We start from the raw sequence: 19,579 nt of genomic DNA, 5'->3' as shown, positions 1-19,579 counted from the left end.
TTGACAAATGCACTGCTGAACATTGGTTGTGACAATGAGGTATTCAGGTTTTGAAGAGGAAGGAAAAGAGAGTCAGTGGTGTGGTTTCAATTAGACCCAAGTCTTATTATATTTAAATTGAACCTATCCAGAAGAATCCAAGAATTGCCACTCAAGCTTGTTTATTATTATTATTTTTAATGTAGATTGACAACATTTTAACTGCCATGGCTCCATCCTACAGAATCCTGGGATTTGGAGTTTTGTGAGGCACTAGTATGCCTTGTCAGAGAAGGCTAAAGACCTTGTAAAATCACACATCCCATAGGATGTAGTTACTTAAAGTGGTGTCAGTGCATGATTTCTACAGTGTAGATGCACTCTTCGTGACTAATTTGGTCAGTGGTGGACATTTTTGAGGGGTTTGACATCATTTTTGTCCTCTCACAGACTTTGATGGACCATGCTCACCCATTTTCACTTCTAAAAGTTTACTTCTGGATTTTAAAAGGCTATTTCAGGTTTTAAAAAGCCTCTCTCCTTATCTTTTAAACAGCAGTTCTACTTCCATAGGCTTCTGGAGGCATGATGGGCAGTACAAATGCAATTTGTATTGTACACAAACTATCTGAGAAAACCAATCCCAGTGGTTTCTAAAAGCTTTTTTAAGGGAAAGAACAGATAAGGAAAAGCAAAATGACACATGACCCCAATGAGATATTATTTTAAGACTCCAAGTAAACAACACTGTCTCCCGCCCCCAGCATCTTTGCGTGTTGCACTCAGATTCAAAGTTCATTGCAAGTTGTATTCTTTGACACCAAAAGTGGTGAAAAAGCTTTCCAGCTTCATAATATTCTATATGGCACAGAACATTACTTTGACTCCAGTGCCTCCTGTATTATTTAGGAAATGTGTTCACAATAATATTATATTTCCATGCTGGTAAAATCAGTGGGAGTCCTGGTAGTACAGTATTTAGACACATTGAGAAAATAATAGGATTTACAATAGCTGGCAATTTGTTTTCTGTTGACACGGTATGTGTGTTTTGTTCATGTCTTTGTTGCTCTTTGGAGCTTCTTTGTGGATATTTCTGGTGCCTTTTTCTATCTTAAGCATTTAGTTACAGCCAATCATCATAGTACAGATATGTTTTTCCCTCCTGCTGTGTGCCTTTACCAGCAAACATAACATAAAGACAGCAAGCAAATTCATGCCAATTTGCAAAACAAATGGCACCCTCTCACCACTGCCCATTGTGCAAAATGATTGCAGAACACTTGATTTTACAGAAACCCATCAGAAAAAGAAGTCTGCAATTAAGTCCCTGTCAAATTTCAGGATGTTTTAGAATATCTATTCAGCACAGAGTGAGGTGAAAGACATAGTAAATATGTGGTCAAAGATGTTGATTATCCTAGTGGTGCTTTTCCCAACATGGTGCCATCTGAATAGTTTGGATCATCAGCCCTAACCAGTATGGTCAACACCAAGGAATGCTGGGAATTGTAGTCCAAAGCATCCTGGAGGACAGGAGGTGGAAGAAAGCTGACCTAATGTGTCCCACATTGATGGACACAATAGTCACAATGGTTCTTATTGGCATCCCATGTGTGTTCGGGATGAGTTGTGATGTTTTCAATACAGTTCTTTCAGTTCATTTTTCTTCCATGTTATCCCATACATAGGGTTGCTAGAGTGAGAATTGAAGTGGGCTCCTGTACCTTTAATGGTTGTGTAGAGAGGGAATTTCAGCAGCTGCTATTCATCAAAGAATCAGGCAACAAGCATCACCCACTGAAATCCCTTCTTCTACACAACCATTATAGGTACAGTGGTACCCCGGGATACGAATTGATCGCGTTACGAAATTTCCGGGATACGAAAAAGTTAGATTGGAAAAAACTGTTCCGGGATACGATGTTTTTTTGGGTTACGAAATTTATTTCGGCGCAAAAAGCGCGGCTAGCGGCTTTCCAGCGCTAACGGAAAGCCTTTTCGGGTTGCGAAATGTATCGGGTTACGAACGGAGCGGCGGAACGAATTAATTTCGTAACCCGAGGTAGCACTGTACAGAAGCCAGCTCCAGTTTTCACTCTGGCAACTCAGCCCTGAAATTCACTGGGAGAGCAAGTCACATGCTCTCAGCCTCAGGGGAAGGCAATGGCAAACCTCCCCTGAGCAAATCTTGCCAAGAAAACCCAGGATAGGTTTGCCTGAGGGCCGCCATAAGTCAAAATGACTTGAAGGCACACAACACACACAAAACACAACCCTAAGATGCAACTTGAAGTTACAGAAGAAACCAAGGACCACAGAAGGAAGTAGAAAGGCTGGTGGATTAGGGATTGTATGGCACAGCAGAAGCTGTAGTCTGAATTGTGGTGAACACAATTTCTCAACATTTCCAGGCATACAGAGGACCATGGCAAATACAGTTCCAGAGACCAGACCAGTTTGCATTTTTGATACACTCTTAGACACATAATACATTTTTATTTTTGTGTATGGATGAAAGAAGAGAAGGGTAAGAGAAGAACATGGACCAGGGTTGACCATATATTTGCTGCCTGAAGCAAAGAACAAAGTGGTGCCTTCCCCCTTCCATGAGCTGATCCAAGGCACTAGAATATGTCTGAATATGATCCTGAACATGGTCCTGATGCAGCCTGTTCCCCTTCCCCATTTTCTAAGAGTTAAAAATTTGATATTTGGTTTCCTATAAACACCTTATACATCTAAAGACATTTTTGGATCCTGAACTATGTTGATATACACAGTGTAAAAATAGTCTAGTCTTATTGAGGAATCCTGACTCTTGCTACCTTCCAAAACTGTTAAAGTTGTGGAGGGAGTATTTTGAAACTTATAGAACATGCTTGAATTGATATCATGTCTGCATTTCCTCTCCTGCCTTCTTAAATCATCTCATGTTGATTTTATTGGCTAATGGACAGTGAACTGTTTCTCTGGCAAGTTTTGTCTGACCTGTGCAAACCACAGAAGATGAGGTAACTCATGCCTGATTGAAGTCTTTGAATTAAACAGCATTTTCCCAGTGATCTCTTCCCAGAAAAAAATGACATTAATTTAAAGCAGCAAGCAAAGAAACTCACACTTTTTAACATGATTCCAAGGTCCTTGGTAGGCTGTTTAGGAAAACAGGTTACCAATCTCCTTTGACACTGGAAGACTTCTTTGTTTATGGAAGTAATGTGTTGTGCTTTCATTTATCTTCCCTATATGGCCTTGTAAACACTATTAATGCTCTGGAAAAGATTTTAGATCCCCAATTGAAGCATTTAATACTATATACACCTTCTCTGAGGAAGAATGGAGTTATCAGGGTGAAAGAATCTCCCCGTAATAATAGAGAAATATAGAGATTTTAGATAGAAAAGTTACCATTTGCAGAAGTAACCAGCTCTGTGTGTGTGTGTGTTAATTAAAATTGTATTGGAACATACATTGTTTCACTGACAAGCTCAGAAAGAAAAATTAATATTGTGTTTTGAATAAAAGGTGGAAGCTTTATGAAACATTTTTAATGCATTTTTAGGTAAAGTAAGGTTTGTGTTTTTGAAGAAAAGATTATTTATCCCACTGTTGTTTTTAACTTGTTTTATGGTGTGAGATTATTTTGTTAGAAGGCAGCAAATACCAAAGGACACTCATCCCTCCATATTTGCGGCTTTGATATTTGCGGATTTGATTATTCAGGGATTTGATTAATATGTTCTCTCTAGGAATATCTACTTCCTCCAGTGCAACTCTATGGTCAACTTTAACTAAAAGTTGTACTGAAAGACCTAGAGATTCCTAGAGAGAATACTCTGCTATGCATTTATAGCTCCTTTAGTGCAGTTCTATGGTCAGTGTCTGTTGGACGTTGGCCACAGTTGCATTGGAGGCGCTAGAGATTCCTAGAGAGGTGTCCTCTCAGGTAAAAACATGGTGTTTTTGTTATTTGCTGTTTTTCCATATTCATGGGGGTCTTGTGCCCCTAACCCTAGCAAATATGGGAGGACAAGTGTACACTATCTGAAGCACTGACATCTTTAAGAATAAACTTCTCCCAATGCTGACATTAAGGTGCCAAACTATGATTCTGGAGGCCAGGATTCGAATCCTGGCTCAGCCATGAGATCCCACTGGATGACCTTGGACAAATCACACTCTCTCAGCTTCAGAGGATGGCAATGGCAAACCCTCTCTGAAGAAATTTGTCAAGAACACCCCATGATAGGTTCTCCTTAGGATCGCTATAAGTCAGAAATGACTTGAAGGCACACAACAACAATGATACTGACATTGGGCAGAATTGGGCAAGTGGCCGATGCCTCAGGCTGCAGATTGTTGGGGGTGGGGCAACAGGGCAGTGCCCTGCCCCCATTCCATTGCTCCCGAATTTCCTATCTATAGCACATGACCTGTCCTGCATCCTCTACAGTGATTGGTTTCCTGCAGCTTGTGGCAGCAAACACTGTGCCATTGTCACTGTTCCAGTGAGATTCTGGGCAGATCCAGACTGGCAAAAGATGTGGAACATGCTGGGACAAATTTCCATGGTGGTCAGTGATGCTGCTGCCTCCACAACCAGACAGGTGGCTGTCCCCATCTGCTGCTTTTCTGCACCAGTTGGAGCATAAATGGAACAGAAATGGATAGGGTTGAATCTGACCTATTTTGGGACAAAATGGAACAGAAAAATTACCTCATCCAGAAGCAAGGACAAAAAGGTGCAGCTTCCCTGGAGTTCCCAGTGAATGCTCTGGGAAGAAGGGGGTGTTTTCTAAGTTTCTAATGAAACTTAGAACTAAGTACAAACAGCACAACCTTTAGAAACATTTGTCCCATCTGGATTCACCTTCAGTTACCTGTGGCTTCTGAATGTCGTTCTCCACTTACTGTTCTTCACCTCAGGCAGTAAATTGCCTTGCTCTGCCCCTGAATCCTGTAGTACCAAAGCTGGATGTATTCTTCTTCTCTTGCCATGACTAATCCAGCCTTTGTGGCATTTCCATTAACAGCCTTCTCTGTTCCCGACAGGCACTGTAGCATCCAGCCTCACATTGCCCAATGTTACTATCGCCACATAGCTGAATCAGAAGATTATAGGGAAAAAATGCCTTTTGGCTAATAATGGGATTTGCACTGTTTCATCTATCACATAAATCTAAAATGAGAAATCAGGAGCAAATAATGAAGAAGATGACTGTGCAGATTAGATCTCAGCTTGATACAGTTTTTTAAATGGTTATCAATTAGCCTCCTTAATTTGCAGATTTATCTTCAAGCCAGAAGAATTTTGACATATATCATCTTGCGAAATGCCTTATGCTGACTTGGTATATGTGCCATTATGTCTAGGGAGATTCTTACCCAGAATTTTACACACAAGTAGAACATTACAAAGCTAACATTCATTACATATGGCTTTGCATATTTACAGTGAATTAGATCTAGGCGCTCTCTAATGACAGGAATCTGCTAAAACAGAATACATCCATCCAGTTTTGAGGGTGTGACAGGCTTTACCCAGGCTGACCCTAACACCCCAATCCCTAGGGCAGAGATGGCAAACCTTTTAGAGACCGAGTGCTTAAACTCAGTGGAGTTCTTGCACCAGGTGTCACCCAGTGCCAGAGGGGGCGACTTCCAGGGGGTGGGACTTTCATCTTCTGGGGGCAGGACTTCCGGGGAGACCCAAGACACACTCTCTCAGCCTCAGACTAGCACTATCAAACCCCCTCTCTGACAAAACTGGCCAAGAAAACCCCATGATAGTTTCAGCTTAGGGTTGCCTTAAGTCAGAAACTACTTGAAGGCACCACACACACAAATCACGTTCTCTCAGGCTCAGAGGATGGCAATGGAACTCCCTGTCTGATGAAGCTTGCCACACAACAACTTCAGATGCTATCATCATCATCATCATCTCTTACCTGTGGATTGAGGTGGATAATGGGACTTTCTCCCCCCCCCAAGCCAGCCTCTCCACTCTCTCCATGTTGGGTGGCAGGTGGCTTCCTCTTCCCCACTGCCACCTCCGCTGCCTCCACCTATGCTCTACCTCCTCCCTCTCATCTTCTTTTCTCTTCCTCCTCCTCCTCTTACCCCTCCCCCTCGGCCACTGCTGCTCTTCCTCTTCCTCCCTCTTCCTCCTCCTCTGCCGCCCCCGCCCCCCCCGGAAAGGAAAACACAGGTAGGTACAGTCAGCACTTGTACAGCAGGGTTTCTTACCTGCCTCCTGCCAAGGGCTCAGAAAGCCAGAGAAGCCTTGTTGGGCAGGAGGACAAAGTGACTGATGGCTCCCTCCAACCAGTGGCTGCTGAGAATGTGGGAGGATGGAGGCAGCCCAACAGGGCCCCAGTTAACTTTTTGTGTTCCAGCAAGGCTCTCTGGCTTTCTGAGCCCTTGGCAGGGAGGAACGTGAGTTCTACAGTGCAAGTGCCCACAGAAAGGGCTCCGCATGCCATGTGTGCCATGGGTTCACCACCAGAGCCCTAGGGAAATCTTGCCACTCAGTCTGCCCTTGTTCCCTCAATTCTCCCTTGCTGGATTGGGTTTCTGAGCATTCATGTGACCTCAGTGTGGAAAGGTGTGGGTGTTAGCTTTGTGTTCTTTGTGCTAAGCATGACCACCCCTTGATTCAGGGTGGAAGAAGACTGTCTGAGTCAGACAGTTAACAAAACAACAAGGGAATTAATCTGGTTTATTGTATCTTGTAGAATAGTAAAGGTTTTAACAAGCTCCTGTATTTAGTTCCAACCATATACACTGGTACCCCGGGTTACGAAATTAATTCGTTCCGCCGCCGCTTTCGTAACCCGGATTACTTCGTAAGCCGAATAGCCCATAGGCGCTAATGGGGAAAAGCCGCGATTTCGTGTGAAATAGCGCCGAAAAGCACCAAAAAAATTTTCGTAACCCGAAATAACCTTCGTAACCCGGAACAATTATTTTCAATGGATTTTTTTCGTAACCCGGAAATTTCGTAACGTGAGTATTTCGTATCCCGGGGTACCAGTGTAATGATTTTCAACCTGAGTTATGTCAGATCTTGTCCTTAAATCATTTTAGACAACCAGTACATGTTCACTCCCCACTGCCTTGCCCAACTATCTTATCCAACTGTCTACTCTCAACTCTGTTAGAATTCCCTCACACACTCCTGCTTTTTATACATTTTGGCTAACTCTGTGAACTGAAGTAAAAGCAGCCTTTCAAGCTGAGCCTGTTGTTCTTACTGTTGATGGTATCCGATGTTGTAGGCTGGGCAAATTTCTCTGAAGGACCTCAGGCATCTAAACCTTGATTTTGCACATAGTCCTTGAACATCTTGGATAAGATTCCCCTTTATCCAAGCCATTATATTAATGTTTTCATTGTCTCTTGGGAACTTTTCAAGAGCAAGATTGTGCTGTTTATATGTGACTGGATCTGATTGTAACATTGGCCTGGTATTTTATGCCCTGCATTAATCACTTCTTCAGAGCATATTCTAAATGTATAACAGGTAATTAAAGCTCAGTAACTACATCTTAGATTAAAAATGCAGTAAACTGATGCCAGTGCCTACAAAATATATAATAACCAGAATCTGCTATTCTCCTCAATTAATGAATGCAGAATAATAATGCTCAGACTACTGCTTCACATCCAAATATCAAACAAGGATTAGTTAACACATCAGGGTTGTTTTTACTACTACTACTACTACTATTTACTTTAGGTGCCCTAAAGCATATGGGAGTTAAGGTACAAGACAAACCCAGCCCAAGACATTTTGCTGCCTGACACAAAGGAGAAAATGGCAAGAAAATAAATAAAAACAAACAAACCTACCACCCCTCAAAATCCAAGCCATGCCTCTTACTGAAGCAAAATGGCCTAGCAGTTGAATGTTATTTTAACACTGATAAATGAACAGTAGCCCTGCCACACCTGAAGGCAGCAGTCCCCACCTATTTTCAGGTGGTGATGGTGGTGTGAGATAGGCTATGTGACCAGTGCTGCCACTCACAATCTGCACCCTGAGGCAGTTCCCTCATTCTGCTTAATGGCAGGCGCAAGTGCAAACAGCTTTGGTGCAAGTGCAAATTGAGGTGTCCTCAGTTGAAATGTTCAAACATTGTAAATCACAGCACACACATTGGAGGCAAAATGATCTCTGGCAGTTCTGGACTTAGAGTCATGTGCTCCAGCCATGCCTCTGCATTGTCAGAAAATTTCATGCTCAGCTGATTTTCTGTGGGAATTTTACTTCTGCATTGGAAGCAGCTGTGTTTGCTGATGTCTAATGAACACGGAATCACCTCAATAGAAAGAGACCCACTCCTGATAGCTCTGAACTCTAAACAAAAGTTGTTTGACAAAATAATTTAGTCAAGAGGTATGTATCTTGGCATTTTTAGTTTCATGTGACACTTTAAAAAAAACCATTCTCACTCCACAGTACATTAGCATGTTGTTTGTAGTTACTTTATCATTTCACAGAGTGGAATAATTAATTCCATAATTGCTCAGCACATCTTATCCATTATCCCATAATACAAATATCCACCCAATTCCTATATCACCTTTTCCTTAACATAACTATACATATACTTAGTGGAGAGTCTGTCTACATGATTATAATATTCCTCATTCCAGTAGAATTGGGGGGGGGGGGGGGGGGTGGCAAGAAATTTCTTAAACATCACAGAAAAAGGCTTTGCGTTTTTTACCTGAGAATCCATGGAAAGCTGCAGAAATATGCATTATCGAATGTGTGGCACATTTTTTGGCAGAAGGAGTATGAATAGATGTGAATAGATGTGCATTTGCACAGGATAGTGAAGACAATTAACCATCATGTGGATATGTGAAAATCCACAGTCGTTCACATAATACACTTAGGTGTAGATTAGCCCCATGTAGCAGAGGCACTAAAAACTGTGTTAGTGAATTACAAAGATATATATTGGGACTTTCATAAGAGTGCCTGCTGAGCATCAGGACCAATGTGCATCAGTGCAGAATGCACACTGAGCACTTTGCCAGCTATGCTGTGTAGTAATGTAGTAACAGTCATCTACTGGATATGACATTATGAAATTGCCCAGTTCTAACTCCTGCATGTTTAATTCCACTTACAAAAACATAAGACCCCCCAACAGGATTCCAGCCGTCCTCTTTCAGGATGAGTACAAGTTTTCTGGATGTTTGGCTGCTGAATGTCAAAAATACATTGCACTAAATAAATCCAGATGACTGTGGAAGAATTGTCCTCGCTCTATTGGAGGACAGAGCTGTATGTACAACATAGCCTGTCCCTTGCCTCTAAATTAGCCAGCTACCCTCAAGTGGAATGGAGAACATTGTCCCATTGTCAGGACTGAAGTAAGATCATCTGCAAGTTTTTGCATATAGAATGTGAATGCTGGATGTTCTTTGTCTTTGCTTCTGATCACTACTACTTATATCCAGCCACTACTACAGCATCTTCCAAACCAAAGCCATGCATACAAAATTGTAATTAGGGCTTTTTAAAATGTATATTGGACATACATCAATCATTTTAGTGTTGCAATCTTTCTTCTCTTTCCAGTCACTATAGTTTAGTTTAGAATTAGTTTGAATTATAAGGGGGGATGGGGGGCAAAACATATCAAAATACCCATCTAAGTTCAGTATCACATTTGAGAAGATTGTATCAGAGGTTCAACAAATTGAAATGCAACAAAGTCATCAGTAAACATTGCACAGAATAACATCAACATTAGAGTAAAATTATACAATCCACTAACCAAATCACACTATGTGGTATCTCATATGGCGTCTCTCGTGCTTTGAAAAAAATGAGCAGAGGAGCCTAAGTAAGAATATGAAAATAAACCTTTTGAACAACTATAGCAAAGGAATATGGGAAATGCAAAAAGCACCTTAATAATGATTTAAGCATTTCCTGTGAAAAAATAACACATCTCTGTATTTTCATTGCCAATCACTTCCTCATACTTTCATTCAGGTTTTCTATTGCTACAGGGACACTAGCAAGCTGCCAACTCTCTTTGTGCTAGAGATGAGAAATCTATTTATTTCAATTTCTCTCATTTTTTTAATTTGAATTGAAATATTGTGTCAATCTTAAATTTTTATTTTATTTTATATTTACCCTGCATTTTTCCTAGAATGGAACCCAGTGCAGCTCATGATATAAGTTAGAAATATAGCTAGAATAATGTTCTCTAGCTAGCTCTCTCTCTGCAAATTTGTTTTTCTAAAACAAAATGAAACCAAATTTTCCCGACATGCACCAGCTACATTCAGTAGGTACTACTTTGCAACATGGAGATGACTCTGTTGCATAAGTGCTATAAGTGTTAAAAATGAGGGGCCTGTCAGAGAAACAAGACAACCTAAACATTGATGTGTTTGGATACACAAAGTTTCAGATTTTTAAGAGCTAACTTCAGATCCATCTACCTCGGTAGATAAACCTGTCAGGTTTTGTTTCTCTCACATTAAAAGCAAGTTTTTTCCATGCCAGATATAAAGACATTTGTGAATTTGTGTTAAACACTTACAGACAAGGAACTGGAATGAATTCCCCATCCTCCCTAAATATGTACCTCTCCAGATTTCTTATAAGGTTGAACTTTGAATTTTAATACGCTTTGTATTTTAATTAACCTGCTTTTATGTGCAATTATATTTTTATAGGCCTGGGACAGCCGGTCCCGAATCGGCATGCCGCCGGCAATACTAGGGTTAGAGACCGCGCACCAACTGCATGGTCCCTAACCCTAGCATGGCACGGCGGCGGCATCCCAGCCACACAGGCGCCACCATCTTGACGTAAGCGATGCTCAGCATATACGTATTGCTGCACATCACTTACATCATGAGTGTTCCATTGGCGCACTCGTGACATCTGCCCAGCAACCCCAAAACCCTCTTTTTACTCCAGAGGGATACTGCATGGTTTAGCAGTGTCTCTCCAGAGGGAAATAGGACGCATCAGGTCCGGACTTTTTAAAAAGTATGTACCGGGCCATTGTTAGATACCTTAAGTGCAAATTTGTGGAAGGAAGCAAGGGCAGAAACGAGGGTAAAAATCTAGGGTGGAATTCACTTGAGCAGTTACAAATGTGTACCCACCATAGTTACACATGATTCACTTATTGACCTTCCCAAACCCCACTTCCTGGACAGCACCCAGAAGGGGTCTGTTTCCCTAAAGTTCAGGAAGCAGCTGATTGACAGTCCCACCCTCTCCCATGAGTTGTCTCCAGTGTGACAGACAGAAGCAGGGTCCCTATCATAATCCCCTCCTTATGCTGGAGATACCTCACAGAGGGTAGGAACACCAGTCTGCTGCTTCCTGATCAACAGGGAAACAGACTGCTATCAATCAGAGTAGCTGCTGCCCGCTAAGTGGGAACTGAGGGACTTCCATGGTCCCTTTCTTGTCTTTGTTGTGTGCCTTCAAGTCATTTCCAACTTATGGCAACCTTAAGGCAATCCTATCATTGAGTTTTCTTCACATCATTTGTTCAGAGACGGTTTGTCATTGCCTTCTCCTGACGCTGTGAGCGTGTGACTTGCCCAATGTCAACCAGTGGGTTTTATGGTTGAGTGGGGAATTGAATCCTGGTTTCCAGAATCATAGTTCAAAACTCAAACTACTACGCCACCCTGGTTTGTCCCCTAAATTATGTATCCCTCTGTATCCCCTAAACTAGGGAATATGTATGGGTTGTGAACATGTAACTCCAGTTTATGCATTTGTAACTGACTTGGTGGATTGTAGCCCTAATAAATATATGCATTCAGGGACACGTAGGCATAACTGTTTCCCCCTGGTAGGCCTGCTTTTCTCTGAGGTATTTATATTACTTGACTCTAGTGGATAAATAGCACTGGCTTCCTTCTCTTGCAATATGTATGTTGTGCATTTTGGTTGGCCCGATAAAGATATCACGGCTTGATAGATTTTTGATGTTATTGGCTTCCTTCCCTTGTAAGTTTTTTTGAGAAAGGCACTTGTATAGGCCCCAACTACCAGCACCCTTATGTCTGTAATAAGCTACGTAGTCAGTGAGCTATTGGGCAAACATCTTGCATTCTCTCCTGCAAGATCTCCATTAGTCTGGCGTCTCTCTGGCACAAATAATGTTTGCTACATTAGTCCCTTGCCCATAATCACTCTGAGGACACAGCTGTGTGCCTCCTACTGAGCAAGCAGAGGATGTTGAAGTCACAGCATTCAAGACTGAATTAGGAGTTAATTATGTTACAGGATGGGGATTACATTTGCCAGTGTGGAAAGAAACACATGTAGGATGCAGTTAGATTCTGCTGAGTGGATGCTGTTTAGTTCCAGCCTCAGAATGGGGTTCACTCTCATTACGAGGCTTATGAATCCGAGCACTGCCTGGAATAGACAAAGAAACAACTTTAACAAAATAGCTTTTGTAATCTATCACAGTATGGGTTTCGTTCCATGCTACTCAGGGACTCCCATCAAAGACATTTTAGAGGCAATCCTTAGCACAAATACTATGCTGAATGAAATGACATACTGCTTATTGACAACTAACAGTACAGGCCTATACATTTCAACTCAGATTTAAGTCCCATTGAGTTTACTCAGGCTTGATTCTGGATGCACAGGTGAAGGATTGCAGCCTGAATATATCTGAATAGAAAATAAATATTAAAAAACCCATTTAGGTGCATACCTGCCAACTCTTCCAAATTGGCAGGGACAGTTGCAATTAATCCTTTGTTATTTCACATTTTCAGCTGCTTTTAAATGTACCAGTTTTTAATGTCCCAGTTTCCCTCTTCTTCCACTTTCCCCCTTTGTCCCCAGTTTGCTTCAGTTGCTACAATCTGAGTTTGGCTGCATCCACACTGGAGAAAAAATCCAGTTTGACACCACTTTAACTGCCATGGCTCCATGCTGTGGAATTCTGGAAACTCTAGTTTTGTGCAACATTCAGCCTTCTATGACAGAGAACTCTGGTGACACAACTAACTACATATCCCAGAATACCATCACATGGAACCATAGCAGTGAAAGTGATGTCAAACTGGATTATTTCTGAAGTGCAAATACAGCCTTCAAAGTGCAAAAGTATTTTCCACTCAATGAACTCAGCGGTGGGAGAAGAGAGGACAGAATCATGCCCTTTCCAACAGGCTCAGGAAAAAGCAAACTGCTGTAGCTTCTCCTAGCTTGCGTGTTCAGCTTCAAAGGAACACAAGGAGTCCTATGTTTTTCAGAGTCAAGTGCATTCGATCCAAATACTGAATCATAAATCATAAATTGGAATTTAAAAAAACACAGTGAGAGATAAAATAAAACATTGGTACATACTCCCCAACTGTCCCAATTTTTCAGGGACAATTCACATTAACCTTCTGCCATCCCACTTTTTCAGCTGCTTTTAAAATATCCTAGCTTTGCTCTCCTCTTTTCACTTTCTACATTTGTTCTTAGCTTGCTTCAATTACTGCAAATTGAGTTCAAAGTGCAAAAGTAGTTTGTACTCAGTTAACTCAGCAGTGGGACGAGGAAAGAAGGGTAAGAGTCTTGCTCTTTTGAGTAGGCTTGGGCACTAGCCAACTACTGCATCCATTTCTAGCTTGTGTGTTCTCTCTCAACAATAACATTTGCCATCTTGACTACTCTCTTATGTTGCTTGATCACATGTGTTCCAGTTTTCAACTGTGAAATGTTGGAAGATATGGAGGTGGTATTATAAGTAATAGTAGTCATATGTTCCTCCTTTATGCTGCCTAGGAAAATTTTGGCTTCTTTATTGTGTCCTGCAGGATTTCCAAACACTTTGGGACCAGAGCAGGCACATTTTGAACTTTTGAGACAAGTGTAGATGCTTTCACAATGTCGTATCTCAGAAGATGTTCTCCTCTGTGTCATTGTATCCCCTCACAACTCAGAGATTGGGTTTATGAGAATGTTGGACAGATCCTTTTTGGCATGATACCTAGGCTTTGGATCCCTCCCCCCTCCCCGGAGGTATATACAGATATTTCACTCTTTTTTTCCATATCTTGTACAAATCATTTTATGTCAATTGGCTTTTGATCAGTGATTATCTTTTTTCTTTGAACTGTTGGCATTTTTATGGATGGCTGTCTTATGTATTTCATATTCTGTTTTAACTCTGATTCACTTTGAGGATCTTTGGGCCATTATAATGCTAAGATAAAAAAGAGCAAATTTTAAATGGAAGTATTTTGTACCACTTAATAGTAATGAAAGAGATATCCTATGTTGGAAGTAAATGTGAAAATGTGAAAAATATTCCCAAATTGTACATGTCTATGGAAACATAATGGGTTGAAGACCCAGTTAGAGATAAAATGAATGTGTAGAATGATCTCACATACTCAAACACATGCACAAACCTTGTTAATCTGTAGTAGTAACAAAAGCAACAGAGGAGTCCTTGTGTTAATCCGTGGTATCAAAAGCAACAGAGGAATGTGTTGTAGTAACAAAAGCAATAGAGAGTTCTGTAGCACTTTAAAGCCTGGGAAATTTGTTATGATCTAAGTTTTCATCGACATCTTATGCTCTAATAAATTTACTAATCCTTAAATCAGTGCCAGACTGATGTTTTATACAAAGAACATTTGTTGTTGTTGTTGTTGTTGTTGTTGTTGTGTGCCTTCAAGTCATTTCCAACTCATGACAACCCTAAGATGAATCTACCACAGGGCTTTCTTGGCAAGATTTGTTCAGAGGAGGTTTGCCATTGCCTTCCTCTGCGGCAGAGGTAAGTTGACTTGCCCCTAGCCAGGTGCAAATGTGACTGTAAACTCATTTCCTGCAGGAACACCACTCTGTTTAAAAATCGGATCCAAGTACCTTTTTAACAGCATACCTGTCTTCCTCATTTGCACCCCAATAGCACAAGAAAAGATTTAAAGTGTTTTAAGGGGCCAGTCTAAAGTGCCCTTTACTGGGGACTAGATCCAACTAAACACAACCTGGGTAAAATATATATCACAGTAAACAACTTGTGCCTTATGTGAATTCAGTCTTAAATAGGTAGAAGTGAGATTTTTATTTCAGCTTATCTTTGACAAGAATTTGCCTAAATTAACACACACACACACACACACACACACACACACACACACACACATATATATTCAGAATGCAATGAATGTGAGGTTATTTTGTTCTGTTTAATTGTTTGATTGTTTTAAATAGGAAGTGGATGGTGCTGAAGTCCACAGATTCATTTGTCTAGGCCCAGGCCTGAAATTCTGAGCTTTTAACAATTCTGGCTTTGAACTCCTGTATATTCAACATGTTAGCACTGAGAGGCAGTTGTCATCTTTTTTTTTCTTGTTTTTGGGGTTGTACAGACCCCTTTTAGTGCCAGATCGGGGCTGTGGCAACTGCACACCATGATCCTGATCTTGCCTTTCCGCAGCACAAAAAGGAGCCACAAAAGGTGGTATGGAAAGGGCGCCATAGCCTCCAGTACTGTAGCTTTTTGGTGCTCCTTTGGCACTGCGTCATTTAGATGCAGTGCCAGAGGAATGCTGTGATGCAGCCCACCATGTGGTGCAGCACATGGTGTCATGGTGGCCTGAGGGTAGAGTTGGGGCGTGCGCCGTGCAGACACCACACCCTGACTCCACTGCTAAACTGGCCTTAATGGCTATCTGTACAGCCTATTAGATATCTTTAAGGCACGTGGGTACAAGACAGTCCTGGGAACAGTAGTACCTATTGAATTTGGCCTTTGAAAATGGAAGAGATTTTAAAGAGTATCTCAAAGATGACAAATCATTTCATATCTGAGATAGAGAGAACTTGAAGTTTCAGAATTTCACATGTGGGAGAAAAGAAAACTGACAGATTTTTCCTCAATTTTAATCTTAAATGACAGTTAGTATTGTTGGTGGTGGTGGTCTCCAAGATTTTATTTTCATACCGAGCTGGCCACTGTTGATTTCAAGTACAACATATTGACTCCGTCAAGAGTTTGAACAGTTTAAAATTGAAAATGTCTGCAAACATTGAAGACTGTCGATTAAATCTGTTTCACAAATTATCTTTAGTGGAGCACCTCTCAGTGATGCAAAATGCATGTAAAGAAAGAAACAGACAGACATTTAAAAAGAAGAAGAAGAAGAGTAAGCCATCAGTTTCAGAGAGCATCTAAATTAATTAATTAATTAAGCAATCAATCTCATTTAAGAAAACATGTCTACCTCAAACTGGCTGGTACAAAGATTATAGGATGAGAATGAAAACAAACAGAGCAGGGTTTTTTTGTGTTTTTTACAAAAAAAGAGCACCAGGCAACAAGAGATTTGCAGCACATCCTAATCAATCAATTAATCAATCATTTAGGAAAACACTGAAGTCAAACTAGTTAGTACAAAGATTACAGAGAAAGGAATGAAAAAAAAAGCAGATGGGCAAAATAATAAATAAATGCGGGAACACTGAAATAAATCTCAGGATCATAGGAATCTTATCTAAACTGGAATCAGATGGGCCAGGAGTATTTGATTTAGGGGACATCTTGAGAACAAATTGGAGGAAAACAATAGGAGGAAGTGGCTGGGGAAATATGTTTTTTGTTTGCCATGTTTTGTTCTTCATTTACTCCTTACAAGTATGAACTTTTCACTAGTTCCAAACAGAGTTGGCCCTTCGTGTCTATGGATTCTTTATCTATGGATTCAACCATCTATGGGTTGAAAAATATTCCAAAAAGATACAAATGTCAACAAGCAAATCTTATTTTTGTCATTTTATATAAGGGGGACTATTTTACTATGCCATTTTATTTAATGGAACTTGGGTATCCACAGATTTTGTTATCCATGGGGGTGATGATGCTGGAACCAAATCTCATCAGATACCAAGGGCCCACTGTAGCAGGGGATGTCTTCTGGATGAAAGCCATCAACTAACTTGCATGGAGAAAGGGGAAAGCTATGGAATTACGAGGACTTATACTCATCTGCATTGCAGAAATAAACCAGTTTGACACCATTTTAACTGCCATGACTCAATGCTGTGGAATTCTGGGATTTGTAAATTGTTATAGTAGCAAAGCTCTCTGACAGAGAAGGCTAAATGTCTCACAAAACACAACCCCCCCCCCCAAATCCCATAGCACTAAGCCATAGTAGTTAAAGTGGTGTCAAACTGCATTATTTCTGCCTAAAAAACAATCCCCGTTCCCCCAGGTTTGAGGGCAAAGATGGATGAATTTATCAGTTTCACTGTGGCCAGTATGTGTTGGAAAGTTCATATAGAAAAAAGAACTGAATGGAATTCTCACCCTTCTTCACTCACTAAATTCAGTAAATATAGCCATTCCCAGCACATAGGGGACTATGTTGTACTTTCCTGTCATCTGACCCTTTTTTCTGCCCCCCTCCCCACAAAAGAAAACCCCACATGCAGGTTTTGCACAGAATACATCTGGAAATGTGAAAAGTCTTTGAAAACCGAACAGCTTTTGATGACTTTCTCACAACGAGGAGGAAAATGGTAAAATTATTGATTCTGGTTCATAAGAACAAAACATACAAAAGAGTTACATTCTTAGTTGGGACAACAGCAGTGGATTATCCCCAGGACTGACCAGTACAGGCCATGACCCCAGAAAGGGCACCTCTCTGTCCAGTTTTGCCACTAATCCTAATATGTTGCACCCCAAAATTGGCCCTCCAATTGGTCAACCATGTTTGTTGTGTGTCTTCAAGTCATTTCTGACTTATGGAGACCCGCAGATGAACTTATCAGAGGGATTTCTTGACAAGATTTGTTCTTGGTACAATGGTACTTTGCCATTGCCTTTCCCCGAGGCTAAGAGAGAGTGACTTGCCCAAGATGATAAAATCTAATTGGGTAGCATTGCATAGTGGTTGGAGGGACTGTGGCCATCAAAAACAAACTGTTCTCTTCAAGTCATAAAAATCATTTCATGGATTTGAGGATCCTGTTCTTGAATGGTTAAACCCTGGTTGTAATGTGTTGTAAGCATCACTGCCTTCGCTTTTTTCTAGTACTATATGCAACACCATTCTGAAACTGTATGCAGTCTGCATGATATCTGTGTTTCTTTTCAAGGACTAAAAAGAAGAGGCAGAGCCAGCAGTAAAGATAACACAGACCTCCTTTTAACTTAGATTTTAACAAACATCAAGCAAACAAGCAACAAAAGAAATAGTGAAAGTATTCAAGCATGGATAATAGGAAAGCGTCTCTTAATATAGGATGCATCACTAAAAATAAAGCAAGGTCTTGAGGGGCTGTAGACAAAAGCTTCTTTCTCTGAAATCTAGGGGAAAAATCTTCATCAGTACATTACATAATTTCATGGCAGATCAAAGCACACGATGGATGAAAATGACTATGTAAAAGGACTGCCTTGAATACTGTCATCTCGTTTCCCTCAGATTTTCAATTTTTAGTCTTGGCTCCAAAGACTACATTATATTTAATTATTGTATAACTTTTCTCAAGCACATTAAGGCATCTTTGTATAATAAGACACTATTATAGTGTTGCTATGGTAATGCTAAGTCATGAAGGCACACTCACTGTCTACACTGTTTTGTGATTTAAAACTTTAGGGAAACTCTCCTTGAAAACAGAAGACAAGCTGAAACATACTGTTTCACATACAATGACTTCTTAGACTTGTTAGTGCATGTTTTCTGGAAAGCTTCAGGGGTAAAAAGGAAATGAAAAAAGAAAAGAAAAATAGCATGAATGGGAAAATGTATAGTGAGTGGTACAAGCCCATAATCTATCCACTCAGAGGTGAAGTCCAGCCTTTACAAGTGGATTGACTTCCAAGTAAAGGTACATAGCAGGGATGGGAAGTGTGTGATTGTCCAGATGTTTCTCAGTTGCATTTCCAGTTGGATCTACTAGTTAGGGATGATGGGAAATGAATGCCTCAAGTGAGAGATCAGCACTTTATCTGTGCAACTCCGCATGGCATCATAGCACTTCCATTCTTTTCCCAAGGGGAGAAGGTTGTCAAAGTGTGCCTTTTGCTGAACGGGAAAAATCCAACCAGTAAAAGTCACACTTCAATAACCATCTTCCTTCAGGAAGAGAACAGAGGTGGTAAGAGGGCATGCAGAACGGCATGGAAAAAGCCACTTCTCTCCCATTCAGTTTCATCTTCCTTTTCTGATGTGGCAAAGTCCTTGGACTGTTTTGGCATTAAAAGTGAATGAGAATTCATAAATATCTTGTACAGATTTCCTAACTGGAAAGAGAAAAAAGACATAATGGAAATTACAAGTAAAATCACGTTAAAGCACCAATTGAACAAGTGTATGGTATCTATTTTGTTTGTGTGTGTGTCTGTGTATGAAATGTGTGTGTGTATGTGTGTGTGAGTAATACACACCCACATATATGCACACCCACACTGAATTGGTAGGTTAATGTGATTCCAAAAGGCCCAGAAAATTAAAAATTCACAAAACTGTGACAATACTTGCAAGTGGAGAGCAAGGTTCTACTTTTTGGTAACTTTGTGTATCTTTAGTATGTAGAGCATCTTTGAGAGTAACTGAAAGA

The sequence above is a fragment of the Sceloporus undulatus genome, chromosome 1, assembly GCF_019175285.1.
Source record: "Sceloporus undulatus isolate JIND9_A2432 ecotype Alabama chromosome 1, SceUnd_v1.1, whole genome shotgun sequence".
NCBI classification, from domain to species: Eukaryota; Metazoa; Chordata; class Lepidosauria; order Squamata; family Phrynosomatidae; genus Sceloporus; species Sceloporus undulatus.
Note: the sequence above shows the minus strand (reverse complement) of the source record.